At 42.6% G+C, this 19,399-nt stretch overlaps 1 long non-coding RNA gene across 1 annotated transcript in view; it reads right to left on the bottom strand.

The window, feature by feature from the left end:
• Positions 1-6,339: 6,339 nt before the first annotated feature.
• The window catches only part of LOC309326112, a 321,263-nt gene continuing 308,203 nt past the window's right edge, over positions 6,340-19,399 (bottom strand). The window contains exon 2 of the long non-coding RNA XR_014150164.1: positions 6,340-7,663. This is a non-coding gene — a long non-coding RNA (uncharacterized lncRNA). The remainder of the gene's footprint in view (positions 7,664-19,399) is intronic.

Raw genomic sequence — 19,399 nt, forward strand, 5'->3', positions numbered from 1 at the left:
CCACACCAGGCCATTGGTATAGTATAGCACAGTACACTGATGTGGGCGGTTTTTTGGGGTTTCAGGCCTTTCTCAGCCCTACTGTGATAGCCTGGGACTCGGACTCAGAACTAGAAGAGTCTCAGTCTGCACTGGATCCTTTGCCTCAGGCAGCATCTGGACGAAGTCTGGGGCCTGATTCTGAAGAGCCCTGGTCTGCACAGGTTCCCCTGCAACAAGCACCAGCTGGGCTGAGTCAGGGGCCTGAGCCTGCCCTGGCTCCAGATGTGGGGATTACCTCGTTGCCTTCAGCTGGGCCATCACTTACAGCTGCTCCACTACCAGTTGGGTCAGGAGAGGCTGAGGTGGCCTCTGGGTCTAGTAACCCACTGACGTATCTCAAGCTGCAGAGACTAAGGTCTGAGAGAAGGAGAGACCTGAGTACTCGCAGGAGGAGTGCTTGCCTTTGGGCGAGACAGGGAGGTGAGTCACTGGGGGATCAGGACCAGCTGTTACCCCAACAAATATAAAAGGCTGTCGACCCTGTCCCGGGTTGCGGGAACAACATTGCTGCTTGCCAGCCAGAACCTGCCTTGGCCCTGGTGGACTGACTCCTCACGGAACCCTTGGATTCAGGACCAGACCTGGACCGCATTGCTCGGGTTACCCCCGGGCCCAGCACACCTACCTGGAGATACCAGGGATTGAAACTGGGACCTTCTGCATTCAAAACCATTGCTCTTCTCCCTCTCTAATGGTGATGCCTATTCCCTGCCTCCACAGGTGGAGGCAGTAATGCTTCTGTATACCACCAGTTGCTGGAAACTGAAGGAGGGGAGAGGGCTCTTGTGCTTGAATCCTGCTTGCAGTCTTCCCATTGGGGCAACTGGTTGACTGCTATGAGGACAGGATGCTGGACTAGAAGGGCCATGGCCTGATCCAGCAGGTTCTTCTTATGTAAGCAAAGAGAGAAGTGTTTCAGAACAAAATGCTTGGCTGCCTAGGAAGCCTCTCAAATATCTCAGATTAGGAGGAAGGCGGAAACAAAACATTAGGAGTAAATGCATGTTCTTTCCTGAGTGGGTTTAAAAAAAATGTTCCTCAAGGAACTAATGTAATTGAGGGAGGGCAACACTGATCTTGTCTTTCTTTTTCAGTTAGATTTATCATTCATTTTCTTCATTTACCATTAAGGCAGGTCCAGTGAGGTTGCAAGTAGTTTACGGCCTTTAACAAATGGCCTCCTACGCAGGCCTGATTTAATTAGGAGACAAGCCTTATTATTTGACCTTAATGGACTTCCTATTCAAAACGGCAGCCTCTATTTCCACCCCCTCATCAAGACAGATAATCAGCCCTCTTATTTTTCCAAGGCTGAAGTTTTGAAGGGTTGCTGAGCAGCACTGAGCCATCAAGCAGTGCTGGAAATGGCAAAGTTAGCCCTAAAGGCGCAGCTGGATATGGCAAAGCAAAGCAAAGGAGATGCTGAAGGGCTGTGGCTCAGCAGCAGAGCACCTGCTTTTCATGGAGAAGGTCCCAGGTTTAGCTCCAGCATTTCCAGGTTCTGCTGGGAAATGTTTCCTGCCTGAAACCCTGGAGAGTTGCTGCCAAAAATACTGAGCTAGGTAGAACTGTGATCTGACTTTCTATGGTTCTCTATGTTCCTACAGTAAAAATGGCAACAGAGAATAACCTCCACATTGTTGTCGCAAGGCAGCTGGGTCAGGACTTGAAATATTTCAGTTCAATAAAGAGATCACTTTCCTTCCCCTTCACTCCAAATGAAGGCCTATGAATTCATTAGATACTTATTATTGTAATAATGCTATTATTTCCAGGAATGTGTCATTTACCGGAATCCAGCTGGGTAAATAAATGCAAATGGCTAATTTTACCTATCAACAGCCAGTTTCTATGGTACCATGTCAAATGATGAAACAACCTTAATCTCTTATTATAAAGTGCAATTGAATATCCAGATTTTGTTAATTGCATTATAGCCAATGTGATTTGATGACTTCCCCACCTAGATATATGAATTTATTTGTGAAAATGCTGACATTTGCATACTGTTTCTAAACTCAAATAATAAATGTTTCCATTTGCAAACAAGTGTCTGTGGTTTCTGTTCGGTCCCTCCCACCCGATTTTTGCTTCCATTTTTTCAAGTTGAATAATAATAATATAATTTATTATTTATACCCTGCCCATCTGGCTGGGTTTCCCCAGCCACTCTGGGCAGCCTCCAACAGAATATTAAAATACAATAATCTATTAAACATTAAAAGCTTCCCTAAACAGGGCTGCCTTCAAATGTCTTCTAAAAGTCTGTTAGTTGTTTTTCTCTTTGACGTCTGGTGGGAGGGCCTTCCACAGGGTGGGTGCCACTACTGAAAAGGCCCTCTGCCTGGTTCCCTGTAACTTGGCTTCTCGCAGTGAGGGAACCACCAGAAGGCCCTTGGCACTGGACCTCAGTGTCCGGGCAGAATGATGGGGGTGGAGATGCTCCTTCAGGTATATTGGACTGAGGCCGCTTAGGGCTTTAAAGGTCAGCACCAACACTTTAAATAGTGCTCAGAAGCATACTGGGAGTCAAACATCCTTAGGTACCTTAGGGAGAAGCAGCTCGGAGCGCTGTATTTAACTTTTGGTATACAGTGGTAGCTCGGGTTACATACGCTTCAGGTTACATACACTTCAGGTTACAGACTCTGTTAACCCAGAAATAGTACTTCGGGTTAAGAACTTTGCTTCAGGATGAGAACAGAAATCATTGCTCTGGCGGTGCAGCAGCAGTGGGAGGCACCATTACCTAAAGTGGTGCTTCAGGTAAAGAACAGTTTCAGGTTAAGAATGGACCTCCGGAACGAATTAAGTACTTAACCCGAGGTACCACTGTACTTGTGACTATGGATTTAATAGATACATTGATGCTTTACAGTACAATCTTTTACATAGCTCCTTAGAAGTAAGGTCAGTGGGACTTGCACAATTATTTGGAAGTGAGTCCCATTGTGTTCAATGGGACTTGTTCTCAGATAAGTTTCTTTAGTACAGTGGTACCTCAATGAAGAACTATTGCAGGAGTCATCTGATAAAAGGCAATTCCCTTTCACAGCAAAACCGGTTTTAGGAAGAGTGAGGTGGCCACCTCTGACAGCTGATTTTGGGTGTTTCCGAGGTGAGAGGCATTTGTGGGATTTTCTGCCTCATCTGCCAACAATACCTTGCTCAGCTTTGAATACTTAAGCACCTTAATGGGAGGATGAGGGGCAACAACACACCATTTGCTGTTTCATCTCGGGCAGCAAATTGTCTGGGAGGTGAGTGTACTTCTTCTGTAATGGTTCCTGGTGGGATACTTGCAGAATTTGCCTCATCTAAAATCTCTTTGTATGTCCCCTGCTGAAATCTGAAAAGTTTTCCCATTTTGAACTCCCCATAGCTTACTCCTGTATGTACTTGTGACACATGCAGAGAGGTCTTTAATCCCTTTCTCTCTCCTATAAACACCAATGGGAGCGCTCTCTCTCAGACTTCTTCTTTATTTGCTGTGACATGAAGCCTCATCAGGTTGGAAACTGACTTTTTTTGCCCCCGGGGGAGCCATTGGGCAATGTGTAAACTCTAAGGACCAGCTGAAAACTATGCTGGTGATCTCATCCTTCATAAAGAACCTGATTTCCAATTATGTTTATCAGTCACTTCAGGTAAATAGTGACCTAATTGCTGAATGATCAATTGTTATTATTGCATTAGCCAAAGGGCTGTTGCAAAGATGACGCAGGAAAGTTCTTCTCTGTTGCTCCACATTTGAGCCAATGGGTTCAAATAACAAGAAATGGGACTTTGACTTAACTTTAGAAATAACTTCCTGACAGTACAAACTGTTCAGCAGTGTAACAGGCTGCCTCAGAAGGAGGTAGAATGCCTTTTCTTAGATGTTTTTAAGCAGAGGCATGATGCTGATGCTGCTTAATTTTATTTGCAGAGGCAGATGGCCACCTAGCAGGGATGTTGTCATGGTGCATTTCTTATATCAGCAGCGAGTTGGTCTGGATGTCCTTTGAGTTCCCTCCACCTCTTTGATTTGCTTGCATATATAGGGACAGGGGTGGCGCTGTGGGTTAAACCACAGAGCCTAGGACTTGCCCATCAGAAGGTCAGCGGTTTGAATCCCTGCGACGGGGTGAGCTCCCATTGCTCGGCCCCTGCTCCTGCCAACCTAGCAGTTCGAAAGCACATCAAAGTGCAAGTAGATAAATAGGTATCGCGGGAAGGTAACCGGCGGGAAGGTAACCGGCGTTTCCGTGTGCTGCTCTAGTTTGCCAGAAGCAGCTAAGTCATGATGGCCACATGACCTGGAAGCTGTACGCCGGCTTCCTTGGCCAATAAAGCAAAATGAGTGCCGCAACCCCAGAGTCGGCCACGACTGGACCTAATGTTCAGGGGTACCTTTACCTTTACCTTACTGTGCATCAAAGTATTGGCTGCATGTACTCAGCTGAGTCAAAACCCTTCGAGAATTTCTCATCCACACACTTAGGGAGACAAACACAAGAGCTGAACCCGGCTCCCACAAGCGGTACTTGTCTTCTGCAGGAATTGCATCCTTTGTCTCCGGTGTCAAAACATCAGCATACCTCACTTGTCTATCTAATCTTCTCACCTGAACTATTTATGGTATTTTTCTAGTGCCTGTCACTGAAGTATTCAAACATTGGTAGAGGAGGGGGGGGGGAATCCCTCAGAAATGTCATTTATGCACACTAATTCTTTGCAGCATTCTGATCTCTCCAGGTTTCGCAATCCCCATGCCTTCTTTGTCTCTGTTTTAGGTGCTGCTTGCTTGTTGACTCTCTGCTTTCTATCAGCTTGACAGGTTTAAACAGCCATAGTAGAATTCCTTTGGCTTGAATGTTGGGCTAGTTGCCTTCTCTGCCAGCACAGAACCCAATACAAAGACTCCAGATGGTCACAGTAGTAGATCTATGCTTTTGATATGAATCACTTGGCCTTTGGATGGAAGCCTTTGAAACAACACCCTGTTCAAGTGCTCCTTGTAGAAAGAGGCTACTCCTCCCAGCTTTAAGAAAACACATACTGTTTCTACTAGAATATTAAAACTGTGTGGAGCTTGGAGGGTTGACTCCTTGTTATTACTTAATAAGTACCAGATGAGTTTCAATGTAATGACAACACAATGTGGAAAACAATACGGAATAGCATTTTATTGCTACGCGCGCGCGCACCACACACACACACACACACACATTTTGAACCTTTTCCATGGAGAAATTTAATTGTTTAATCACACCCACCTTTGAGTTCTTCCCCTTTGGAAACTTCTGCACTACTGCAATTCAGTTGCAAATGAAGCACTATCATCTCCTATCTAAACAAAGCTGAAGTAAGGTTAATGGCCCATTGTCCGATTTATCCCTTGCTATCCCACCCTAAAACTTCAAGAGGATTAAGGAAGCAAACTACCCTTACACATAGACCAAAGGGCCTTTGAGGACCTCAGGAGTAAAAATAATTCCTTATCTTCAAACCCATTATTTCTCATTTCTATGTTGATCTGTGCCTTTAAAAAAAAAAGTATAAATTTATTTAGAAAATTTTGTGAACCGCAAAGAGTTGCCTAAGTGAGGCATAGGCAAACTCAGCCCTCCAGATGTTTTGGGACTACAATTCCCATCATCCCTGACCACTGGTTGTTGGAAAAAGTCACTAAAATTGTAGGAAAAAGTCACTCAAATCTAATCTATCTCTCTCCACTGGAGAATTTAGGTCCACTAATTTAAGTGGGTGTACCCTGAGTGAAACTTAGCTCAGTTCCAGCCACAAGAAAACTTCATGTCCCATTCTGATCTGCTTTTATTGATGCTCCATTAAGCCATATCAGTTTCTTTGGATCATAATCAAAACAAAATAAAAAAATTCCTTCCAGTAGCACCTTAAAGACCAACTAAGTTAGTTCTAGGTATGAGCTTTCGTGTGCATGCACACTTCTTCAGATACCAAGGAAGGAATTTTGGAAGGAATTTTTTTATTTTGTTTTGACAATGGCAGACCAACACGGCTACCTATCCGTATTTGGATCATAAGATAAAGTTGTGCTGCTCTTCCCATTATTGTAGTCAAGGTTTTGTGGTGCATATACATGTATTTACAGCTAGCTTGCTGCTTCCTAGAAGGTGGAGGTGGGGAGTTAACAATGTCCTGCTAAAAAACCCAACAGCGTAAGGATATCTGCTATTTTCGTAAGCACTTCTTGACCTGGGTGGAAGGAAGGCATTTTAAAAGGTACTTCACATTAAACACAAGCGAGTGCATACAGAGAATATGCGAGGTGGAAAAGGTACTATAAATCTTTTATTTATTGCTCTGCGTCTGGGATGACCACGTTAGTCAAGACTCAGTTATGCAGATTTTTCCAAAACTAATGACAATAAAAACTTTACAGCTCACTGGGCCTTCACATACTTTTTGCTCACACTCTGTCCTTTATTTCTTCTGATCCTTTGCCCCATTTCTTTGTACAGAAATAGAAAACAGTCTTGTAGCATGTCAGACCGTCAGTTCATCCAGCACAGTGTTTGTCTGCACCAACTGACAGAGGCTGTCCAGGGCTTCAGACCCGGAGTCTCATACAGTCTGACCTGGATATCCCAGGGATTGGAACTAGGACCTTATTTATTTATTTTACTTCATTTCTAGGCTGGATCTACACTGACCTGTTTAACTTTGTTCCCCCCTATTAGAACAATATTAGGCATGCCGCTCTAAAATGTCAGAGGGCATACTTGTTATTGTTATTATTTGAATTGGTTTTTCCCATCAAATGTAAGTAATACCCAGCCACACCATTCCCAAAATACTGTTTCTTTCCCTGCTGGTGGTTGCTAGTTCCTCTGCTCCACCCTCTGGCATCACATTTTAATTCTTGCTCCCTCCCTCCATGTCCTTTGTTACCTACCCCTCAAATACCATTGGAGAGGGGTCGGTGTTTGAAGGCAGTAAAAAAAACATAGAGACATATGAGCAGTTTTTCAACGATACAGCAGCAGAAAACAATTAAAATTCGGCAATAAAAAAGCCAAGGTATTAACACATTATGAATGTAAAAAGTAAGATTTCATGTGTCCATCTACATCAGGCATAGGCAAACTCGAGTCTCCAAATGTTTTGAGACTACAACTCCCATCATCCCTAGCTAACAGGACCAGTGGTCAGGGATGACGGGAACTGTAGTCTCAAAACATCTGGAGGGCTGAGTTCGTCTATGAAAACTACATTATCAAAACCATTCCTTAACCCTACCATGGTATTAAAAACCAGGAGTGTAGATCTGTCCCAGCCCACTTTTCTTCCAGGGACCTTGAGGTAGCAGATATAGTTCTCCTCCCCCACCATTTTATCCTCACAACAATCTTGTGAGGTATTTGTTCATTGGTGCTGGCAGGGAGAAAGGCACAAACCCAACAGTAGGTGGAACCAGAGCCAATGGCAGGCAGAGTCATCCCCTGATTGGTTGTAAGCAAGAAGGCAGGCAGGCAGGGACTGGCTGAGGGCAGAATGAGGTTGGTGGGGCAGTGTACCATTTGCCCTAAGCAACCAGCCTCCACTGGCTGCAGGGTGTCCAAAGGCAATTGGAGTAGCATAGGATTCGCCCATGTTACTATGCCCATTCCCTCTCTTACCCATACAGATGTGCCGCATAATGAGTTTACAATCTGTTGTTGTGACAACTCTGGGGATCAGGGTTCATTGCCAGTCTGATGGCATCCTTGGGTATGAGCATGATCACTAATAGTGTGGAATAGTACTACTGTACTGGGGCAGCCTTCTGTTGCCCCGCATGCAAACTCCGTCACAATCCTGTTTGTTCTTTCATCTGGGTTTATATTGCATATTGGCAGTGAGATTTGCAGAATGGTATAAGCTACTCTGAGGATGTATTTCAGTGGAGGGGGGAAACAACAACACATCTGTACTGCACAAAATTATAAAAAGAATGGGTAGTTCCATGGCAGCCGCAGTCTGGGTGTAGATAACTTTGCTGTGCAAGCCTCCAGTCCTTCTAATAAACACATTAAGGGTGTCCCCATTAAGCAATCTATCACCCTCCTGTCCCCCCCTTCTTTCCTTCCATATAACCATGAGTCATGCCGTGTGGTTTTTTAAAAATAAAAGTAATAGCAGGTCACAAGAAAGTTGGCCAAATTTGTCACGTTGTGCCACAGCTAGCGATTTATTGGCTAGCTGTTGTGCAGCAAATGTTCTCAGTCTCTCTATAGAGGTCACTCTGCTTTAAAAAAGAAAGAAAAAGAAATCCGGCAAACGAGAAAACAAAGGACACGGGTTTGATACGTTCAGAGCAAATAGTTATCATCTGATTGAAGAACAATGGCTCCTTAGAATGCTCAAACAGTGTTTGTTATTGTTTGGGAGCATGTGCTCTGCGGTCATCATATGATAAAACATACTGATACGGAAAAGGAGTGTGTAGCAGACACCCTCGGATCAGCTGTTCCTATCCAATTTTGGCAAGCTGCAGGAGGAAGCTATCAGGCGGGCTGCAATATGCCAATGCTGTTTGAACCACATTAGTCACTTGCTTTATTGTGTGGGCTGTTATCAAAGGAGTTTATTGCTTCTTCCTTCTTCCTTCTTGGATTCACAAAATTCCAAAGCGTTCTTTTGCTTTGGAGAATGTGAAATTGTGGGGCATAGTGCATTGTACAAACGATAGGCATTTGCTGCTGAAACATTAATGAATGGTACAGAGGGACAGATTCCATTATGGGTCTGAAAGCTTACATTGCAATGGAATGATTTCTTGCACAAACTTGCAGCCTCCACCAGCAGTAGTCAATGACTGAATGTGCTTCAATGGATCAGGCTGTAGGCACAGGAATGATAAGAAACATGCAGTGGTATCCAGATTTGAGCATGCTAATGTCTATGTTTGCATGTATCACCTTGAGAAAATGTCTCATTCTTTCAGCCTGAAAAGAAAACACTTACCGTATATTTGATATACAGTGGTACCTTGGTTTACGAACTTAATCCATTCCGGAAGTCTGTACTTAAACCAAAGTGCTCTTAAACCAAGGTGTGCTTTCCCATAGCAGCGGGGGACTCAATTTACAAATGGAACACACTCAACAGGAAGCAGAAAGTGCCACCCTGCCCTGCTGCCCTGCCACCCCGCCAAAACTTCCCTTACCTGCATTGTGCAGCAGCACTCATGAAGTGGCAGCAGTGATAGCGAGTTCCAGTGCTATCTCGCAGAGCTCTTGCAAGATCTTCATGGAGAGCACAAGATCCCAGCGGAAACTGCCTGGGCTGCTGGCCCCCCTTCTCCACTGGTGGTGATGGGGACAATGCCTTGTGGGCTTTTTCTGCATGAGGTGGCTGCCTCAGCTTGTTCCATGTGTGGGACAGCCCTGAGCTCAGATAGACCTTGTTGCTCAGGCAAGACTCCAATGAGTTGGGAAGTCTTCTTATGCTCCTCCCTACACAGGAGGAGCCAATGGTCACCCTGGACACATGGAGTTGGACCAAAACCAGAACAATATTTGTGGAGAGGCTGAAGACATGCAGTTCATTACATGGGGCAATAGTGAGCAGTTCTGGATGAGGACAACATAATATGCCATGGCTAAACAGGGGTCAGATGCTTCAATCTTCTTGTAACCACATCAGAAATACAGAGAAGAGGGAGGGAAGGAGGACTTTGCAAGCCCGGGGCTTGTTTGTCCTTGCTTACTGTATGTAACACTAAACAGCACTTCCATGCTACATTCAAACTGGGTCAACATATCACAGGACCTTTGCTGGAAGCTGTCCACCACCATCAAAGTTACATTCCTATTGCTGAACTTAAGTTTCATTACTGGGCCCATGGTGCATCTGATTGATCTCGTCTATGAATTAAGCAAACCCTGAGTTGGACTCACTGGGGGCTGCAGTTCAGTACAGAGCATTAAACCTGGCAACCATGTATAACCCCCTAGGGTGTTTAATGTGAAATTAAGGTTTTACTCTCAGAAATGGGAACAGTGGACTCTGGCAAGCAAGCATTGAATGAATGGTCACTACGGGACAGTCAAACTGTGCATATTTTATCACCCAATACTCCACAGATTTTACGCCTTCTCTCAAGACTGGTTATCTTCTCGTTATTTGCAACTTAAACACCGCACACAGTTTATATAACCTTATTCATTTAAACTGATTTATACCCACGGCAAGTTAAGCTGGGAGAAAAGGGAGAAAAGTGGTATTGATTAACCTGTCATATGGCATACGCTATGATGCTAGCTACCTCAGGAATGCTTCAGTGGTTTCGTTAGAAACTGCCGGTGGGATAGGATGAAATTTTCTTGACAGCGCTGGATGTCCAGTCTATCAGCAAGGGCTCTTTCTGTGTCATATATGGCTACCACAGCCTCTGGAGATCAGCTGAGCAGCATACAGAATAATAACAACCTCACGATATGTGTGAGGAGTGAATAAATTAGCACCATATTTCAGCATTGGCTTCAGGGTCTTATCATTAACAAAACAGTTGCACTGCTTACTCCTCTGTGTGTCTCATTAAAATGCTTGTTTAATAAAAAATGCTTTTACAACTTGCTCCATGATAAATGTTGTCATGGTCATGTATCAAAAGTGGTCCCCCAATATTTTGGATATCACGTCTTTGTAGGAAGGAGCAACTGGAAACTATCAAAGAACCAAGAGAGGATCACTCCCAAGTAGTATTTTTAGGAAACTGTATTTAAAGGAATACGATTGTAGATTATTACTTCAAATTAATTGCTTGCTACCTGCAAATCTGTGCTGCCACCATTTATTTATTTTTTATTTCTTTTTATTGAGCTCTTTTTCAAAACCAAACCAAACTAAAACATACAAACGAAGGAAAGAAAAAAAAAGGCATACAGTAACAAAAAAGAAAGGCAAAACAAAACAAAACACCAAAAAAGGCACAAAAACATTATCGACATACAACATGACATTAATTGACTTCCCTCCATCACGGTTTGAGCTCTATTCCTACATTATCTTCCTGCGGTGTCTTTTTACCATCTTTAGCAAAACCTTTCAGGCTTTATGTTATACCTGCTGTAATTTTAATATTTCCTAGATTTGTTTCTATGTATGTAAAGAATTTACTCCAGTCATTAATCAATTTTACGTTTTTCTGATGCCTGATCTTCTGTGTCATCCTTGCTAGCTCTATATACTCAAATAACTTGGATTGCCACTCTCTGATAGTTGGAATATTGGAGGTTTTCCAGTTTTGCGCTAGTAATAACCTGGCCGCTGCCGTTGCGTATTGGAACATAGTTTGATCTTCTCGTCTAATCTCCTCCCCGACCATTCCTAAAAGAAATGCCTCCGGTTTTTTGGAGAAGGTATATTTCAGTATTTTTTTTAGTTCATCATAAATAAGTCCCCAAAACCTTTTCACTTCTCCACAAGCCCACCACATATGGAAGAAGTCGCCCTCTTTTGATTTACATTTCCAGCAAGTTTTCCCCCCGGTCTTATACATTTTATCCAATTTCACAGGGGTTATATACCACCTGTGCATGATTTTTTGTAAATTTTCTCGGAGTCCAACACATGCTGTAAATTTTGTGTCCTTATTCCACAATTTAACCCACTTGTCGTATTCTAAATTATACCCCAGGTCCATGGCCCATTTGATCATGACTTCCTTTACCTCTTCATCCTTGGTATCCCAGTCTAATAGTTGGTTATACATTTTAGATAGCAGTTTTGAATTTCTTTCTAATTATTTCCACCTGGTATTTGGACTTTTTCTCACTCATCCCTGTTTTTTTATGTTCATTCCATAAAGCATTAATTTGGTAGAATTGTAGCCAAGTCGTTAGTTTATCTTTTATGTCTTCATAGGGTCTGAGTCTCCACCCTTTGTCTGATCTTACTAATAGTTCTTCATAAGTCCATCTTCGTCCTTCCATGTTAGCTTTTTTAATTGTTAGAATATCAATTGGTGATAGCCACCATGGGGTGTCTTTTTCTATAAGTCTCTTATTTCTATTCCATACCTTGAGTAGCGCTCCTCTAATAACATGGTTAGAAAATCCTTTATGGGCTCTCTCCTTGTCATGCCATAGATACGCATGCCAGCCGAATCTAGCATCAAATCCCTCCAAATCCAACAAATCTTTATTCTTCAACGCAATCCAGTCCTTGATCCAACACAAACATGAAGCCTCATAGTATAATTTCAAGTTCGGAACAGCAAACCCTCCCCTATCTTTGCGGTCTGTGAGTAGTTTGAATTTAATTCTTGCTCTTTTACCCTGCCAGATAAATCTGGACAGGGTTTTCTGCCAATCTTTAAATAACGTCGTGCCCCTGATCACCGGGATGTTCTGAAATAAGAACAGCAGCCTTGGAAGAATGCTCATCTTGATTACTGCCATCCTACCCGACCAGGAAAGTTTTAGCCTACTCCAGGTGTCCAGATCTTTTTTGATCTCTTTCCAGGTCCTTGTGTAGTTGTCTTCTACTAGGTTTATATTTTTCGTAGTAATCCAAATACCCAGGTATTTCACCTTTTTTACCACCTTAATTCCTGTTTTCAGCTCTAACTGGTTTCTTAAATCTTCGGATAAGTTCTTTGTCAGCATCTTGGTTTTAACTTTATTTAGTTTAAAGCCGGATAGTTTCCCAAATTCTTCCAACAACTCAATAACTTTACCGATACCCTCAACTGGGTCTCTTAGCGATATTACCAGGTCGTCTGCGTAAGCTTTTAATTTGCATTCCTTGGCCCCTATTCTGATTCCTCTTATTTCTGGGGTTTCCCTTATTTTATTTGTAATTACTTCCAACACCATAATGAATAGGAGTGGGGATAGAGGGCATCCCTGTCTTGTACCCTTCGAAATCTCAAACGAATCAGTTAAATTATTGTTAATAATCAGTTTGGCCCTCTGATCTGAATAAATTGCTCTTATACCTTCCATGAATGGCCCCTCTATCCCAACCCTCTCCATGCATTTTAGTAGAAACCACCAGGATAAAGATTAAGGCTGCGGGTATATCAATCTTAAGGTCCAAGTATTCGATGACATTTATTATATGCCTTACGTTATCTTTTAAATATCTATTAGGTAGGAATCCGACTTGATCTTTGTGAATAGATTTTGATAGGTATTTTTTAAGCCTGTTAGCCATTATTTCTGCAAAGATTTTGTAGTCGTTATTGAGTAGTGATATCGGTCTATAATTTCTAATGTCCAGCTTGTCCGATTCTGATTTAGGAATTAACGTAATATGTGCCTCTTTCCAGGAATCAGGTGGCCTTCCTCCTTGTAAAATACTATTCATTACGTCACGCAGGACCGGGGCCAGATATTCTTCTAAAACTTTATACTATTTTTATGACAGGCTGTCTGGTCCTGGTGCCTTCCCTGGCTTCATCTTTTTAATTGCCTCCTTAACCTCATCTGTTGTTATTAATTTATTTAGATGTGTTTTTTCTTCATCCGTCAGCTGTTCTCCTCTATTCTTCTCCAAATAGTTTTCTATTTCTGCTAGATCCTCATCCTCCTTTTTATAAAGATTTTCATAATGCTGCCACCATTTAAAATTATTATTATTTATTAATTTTCCAAATTATTACAAATCGAGCCAAATTACTTTAATTTAATACAATTTCTTTAAATCAAATGTCCATGTCAGGGACGTGGCTGATTTGAACGCCTGGGAAGAGTCTGACTCTGGAGATGAAGGATTGCCAGTACAAAGGGAGCCAGAATCTGACTTCTAACCCCTGGATCCAGCAAGTGCTAAAAGATAAGCCAGGCTACCTTAGATTAGCCAGGCGATAGCCTGGGTGATGGGCCACTAAGAAACAAAGGAAAGGGGCTCTGTGTGAGACAGCAAACGGATTAAGTTCATGGTTGGTTAGAAGGACAAAGTCAGAGTTGGAAGCTGAGAGTGCAGTGATGTGACCTAGAAGTAAAGCAGCAAGTCAGAGCTAATTTTGAGAGCAATGTTTGTATCAAAGGCTGTGGTTGTGGGAGAAGCAAGACCTTTTTTGGGGTATTGATGTTGTGAACCCATCCATCATAGGCTCAGGTTGCATATATGTATAAACCATATATCTTAAAGACACCGCAGTCTCCACTGTTCCTCATTCCCAAAGGAAACATGAACCCTGGGTAAGCATCTGGAATCTCACACCACTTGGAGATTGTGGCAGGTGTGGTGTTCTGAGCTTACCTTGTTGTTGCAAGGTGGCCAAGGGTGGTATATGTGTATATCTTTTCTGTTACAATTTGTCCAGCAATCTGTAGCCGTTCTAGCCACTCATCCTTTCTGTGGCCATGAGAGGAGCTGCATCTGGATTTCAACTGAAGTATGGGTTCCAGGAAGGCAACAGAGTGCAGACCATTGACAACATGGTACATAGGATTAAAAAAGGGACACCCCTTGGCCACATTAAAATACAGCAAATGAAAATAAAATAAAACAAAACAATGCACCCCACTCAACAAAATTCTGCTTATTAACTGATGGAGAATGGTCTAAAAGGAAGATGGGAGAAATTGTTGGCACAGCAATAATATAAATGTGCCAAGAATGATTCTCTCAGTTCAATGTAGAAGCTAGCATTCTCTCACTTTCCACCTACCTCTTTTAGCCATGTAAGCTCTGTGTGCATGCATGAGCCCAGAAAGGCCATACATTTTCTCAAAGGCTGCATAGTATAATAGAACATGATTTTAGAAGGAAATAAGCACCATTCATTTACTTCTAGCAGTCAAAAGTGAGACATTTAAGAAAAATCCTTTGAGTGCTCAATGCAAACGGTTCACAGTGTGAGTTCTTATCATCTCAGAGTCATATTTCTAGGATGAGAATTTGATCTCCTGCCTATTACCCTAGGAGTCCCCCGAGACCTGTACTTGGCCATCATTGCTTTGAATTGCATTTTTGTACACTATGCTTGTAAAGTCTCATTCTATACATTAATGACTCGATTGATGTTTGCTCAGAGGGTGCAGATTTAATGTGCACTGATGAAACAAGTGTTATTCTGTTCTTTCCATTCTCTCACTAATGGGTATAGAACAATCTTTTCTTCTTCTTTTTTCATTTCAAATACTCTGCATGCCTGACTAGATGCCTCTCAACTCTTCACATATTTTTGCCTATAGACACAGCAGCCCTGATGTAGCTACAGTCATAGGAAGGTGGTATCCCAGAAACATTGTACCGTCCATTCTACCATGTTCTGTTCACTTGTCTTTTTTGTATTTAAAATGGAATTGTGATTTAAATTGTTTTTTTGGTCCTTTTTGTTTTTAGGATACCTGGAGAAACATGTTATTAGGTGGCCCAGAAACAACCTAAATAAAATCAATAAATTCATCTAGTGGGAACAGAGCCTTCCTGTGACCTCCTGTCCTTTCTGTCTGGTTTCGCTATTTTCTTTTAGCTAGAGGAAAAATAATTGTAGAGAAAGAAAGAAACATCTCCAGCAAATTCTTTTTGTAAAATAAAATAAAAAATACTATGTATTCTGGGCATCCTAAATTAGACATGTTATATTTGGGCATGGTAGGGACAGGGAACCTGTGACCCTCTGGATGTTGTTGGACAGCTTCACTTATAAATAAATACCAGAGCTACAATTTTCAGAGTGATAATAATTTTCAGAGCTACAATTCTCAGAGTCCCCTGGAAAGAGGGACAGACGGTTAAACCATTCTGGCAATTGCAGATGTGTGAGGGATATAGGGGTCCCTTAAAAACTCTCAGCACCCTTACAGTCCCTTTGATTCATTATGGGAAGCCATAACTACTTAAAGAGTCATGATATGGCTTTAAGTATATCATACAGATGAGGCCTCGGATCTGCACGCATACCTCATTCATAATTATCATTGTGTCCTTTGGGGTTTAATTGATTCAGATTTGCTATTCTCGTCGTTGAGTTTCTGTTTCTTATACAAACACGCAATAGCGCACCAGGCACATCTTTGCTACTGCTGTAGGAACGGAGGCAGGGGAAACCCTCCCTCCACTCCTAGTACGCTAAGGTATATAGAATACAATATTTTAGACAGTGAAATACTCTTGAGATCAAATGTGGCACAGACTAGGGAGCCAATGGCAGCATTTCTGCAAAGCAGGGTCTTTGCAATCACGGCGAGAGCAGCAAATGGATTAAGAGAAGACAAGGAGCAATTCAGGTTGCCAACTGTCAGGTACATTCTGCTCCTCTGCCTGGCCTATTTAATCAGCCCCAAAGCCTGCAGCAGGAAGAGTAAGGGAAAGGGGCGGGGCGGGGGGGATGTGTTGCAGGATTTGTCTCCAGCTTTTGAGCTCACCAGCCGAAAACCCTTCCATATTAATGAGCATCTGATGTGAGCAGCTGACAGAGCTGCAAATTGGTTGCATCCACATATTGCTCCACCTGTTGAATTCAACGGCTAGCCTTAATCAATAAAATCTGCATTTCATCAGCAAACTACGTGGTCGCCATATGCACACCATCAGGATTGCTTCATTCCAACCAGAAGGTGAGAGGGTGCAGCAGATATTAAGGAAATCCCCCAAGATTTGAACATCTGCAGCTGCTGCTCCTCTAGAAGAGGGCAAAGTTTTTTTGAATCGCGCTTTTTCAAATGGTATTTAAAGTTGATCCCACCTCAGACATCTCTAAGTTTGTCCCTTCCAGGCCTGGCCTTTGTGTGTTCAGTGCAAAGGTCTGAATGGCCTTCTGTAAGTGCATTGGCCAGGATGCCGTACAAACTTCCTTGCAATTGGTTCCTGTCTGCAAGGACCTTTGTAAACCCATTGTGAGTTAGAGGCTTAGAGCAGGGGTCAGCAACCTTTTTCAGCCGTGGGCTGCTCCACCGTCCCTCAGACCATGTGGGGGGCTGGACTATATTTTGAAAAAAATAATAATGAACGAATTCCTATGCCCCACAAATAACCCAGAGATGCATTCTAAATAAAAGGACACATTCTACTCATGTAAAAACACACTGATTCCACGGACCATCCGTGGGCTGGATTGAGAAGGTGATTGAGCCGCATCCAGCCCACGGGCCTTAAGTTGTCTACCCCTGGCTTAGAGGCTCCTTTCAGATGTTCACCCTAAACAAGAAGGTGGAGCAGACAGACCCAGTAGGGTCAGGGCCAAGGCACACACACAAGTCACTCTCCACATGTTTGTGCCATTGAATGTCCAGGTTGAATGCCTGAAAAAGGTAAAGGGTACATCTTCCAAAAGTTGTCCACTCTCTTTAAGAGCATATTGGCCTACTGGATCAGGCCAATCTCCCATGTAATCCAGCATTCTGGTCTCACAGTGGCCAACCCGATGTATTTGGGAAAACCACAAGCAGGATCTGAGCACATGAGCACTCTCTTCTCCTGGAGTTTCCAGCAACAGGTAAAGGGAAGCATTACTTTTTCTTTCTGTGTGTCACATAGAGAGGCTGCATTAAGATATACAGTAATGTTATAGCATTGTTAATCATTAGGATAATGAGCCACAGTTGAGTCTTAGGACTCAGCTACATTCGTTTTTTAAAATATGTTTTTAATGTGTTGTAACACTGCGACACCAGATGACACTGTGGCGTTCCATCTTTCGGCAATCTGATTTCCCATTATGTCAAGCGTGGAGAGTCCTTCCCTTCCCTTTGGTAACTTCACAGATAAGAATTAACGAGCGGTTGACATATTTATAGCCCTTTTATTGCAGCATCGTGTTGCTAGCACAATATACAGCTCTCCACAAGGAGGGCAATTGCCTACTCTAACCCCTCCTTCCGACTTCCGACGCAAGAAAGGTGCCAACGGGAAGTCCCTCCCTTCCTCTGCCTCCTTTGTTCTCTGATTCGTTCAGACCTCTGAGTCCATGGTGAGAGGGGGTACCCCACACTCTTGATTGACATCTCTTCTAGCTATTCCCTCCCTTCTGGTTCCCTTGTCATTATCTCGTAGCTGGGAAACTCCTCTTCTCTAAGCTGTTAATCTTCTGTGTCTGTGTCTGGCTCTCTCTCTGCTTCTGAAAATGCTGGAGGCGGGGTGTGTGTGTGTGTGAATAGTCTCCCTCCGTCTGAGGGAAGCTTATCTCCCTGCGATTGCATTCCCCAATCTTCAGATTCCCTAACACATTATGAGGTTCACAACACGTTTTCCTGAAACTTTTTTTTTACGTGTCTAGATCCAGCCTTAGGCTCATAGCTCTATGGTAAGTCATTTTATGTTGCTACTGTAAATTAAAATAAGTTGCATAAATGATAATAAATAAAATAATAACTCTCCCCTCCCCACTCTGACTCTGGCAGAAATGAGAAACAGAAAGCTCCATTTAAGATTAACTCGATTTGAGAGTGGCATCCAAACAGTGTTTAAACTTAACTACGTTTAGCTGGAAAAAGCCAGCTTCATAAACTATGGTTTAAAGATGACTTGTTCCAACAAACCACCACAGCTGCAGTTAATCTAAAATAGATACAAAAGGTGCCAAATTCCTCCATGCAAAAGCGGATGAGGGGAGTATGAGAGCTTTAGTGGAGGCTAAAGATGTTCTCATAATGATTGACTAAACTACCAGCAATCAAGTTGTAAAAGGGGACAAGGGTTGGATTGCAAAGCCCAATTTGCCTGTACTATTATGACAATATAACTGGTAACAAAGCCAGAAAGGTTCCCCGCCTCTGTGTTAAGATTATCAGGTTTTCAATCAGTGATGAGCATCTAATTTAGGAATGTATATAGCCGCTCTGTTAAAAAATACAAAGCAATTGCTCGTGTGATGAATTTTTGTCTATAACAAATACCAATGAAATAAGTTCTTAAAGTGAATGGATATTATGATTTTTTTTTAAAAAAAGAAGTCAATAAAGACAGAGATAAGCATAGAAATTATTCTGATTCATCAGGAAGGATAGTGAGAACGCTAAAATTATTCTCAGTAGGAGAGCTGCAAATAAAAGACTGATTTACAAGGAAGAACAGTCAACGGCAGAGGGGATTTTCTTGTACGCTGCTACTGCTGGATGTGGCATTGCGGTCCTGGGTGTGTTTAGAAAATGGATAGCACTTCCTTCCTGGCCCTACCGTTAGGTGGAGTGGGGCACCCCACCACCAGCAAATCGTAAGCCATTTAATTCTTTATTATTGTGGGGTTTTATCACCAGGATGAGGAAAGACACCCTTGTGGGATTTTCTTCCTCTTGAGTGTTATCCTCCCATGATTTAAATCATATGTCCAGACCCTGGCTTTGGCCATGTTGAGTCTCTCACCAAGGTCAGAACATAAGAAGAGATGGCTGGATGAGGCCAATGGCCCATCTAGCCCAGCATTCTTTTCTCACAGTGGCCAACCAGATGCATA

Source organism: Podarcis erhardii, assembly GCF_964252035.2.
Source record: "Podarcis erhardii genome assembly, chromosome: 12".
Classification (NCBI taxonomy): domain Eukaryota; kingdom Metazoa; phylum Chordata; class Lepidosauria; order Squamata; family Lacertidae; genus Podarcis; species Podarcis erhardii.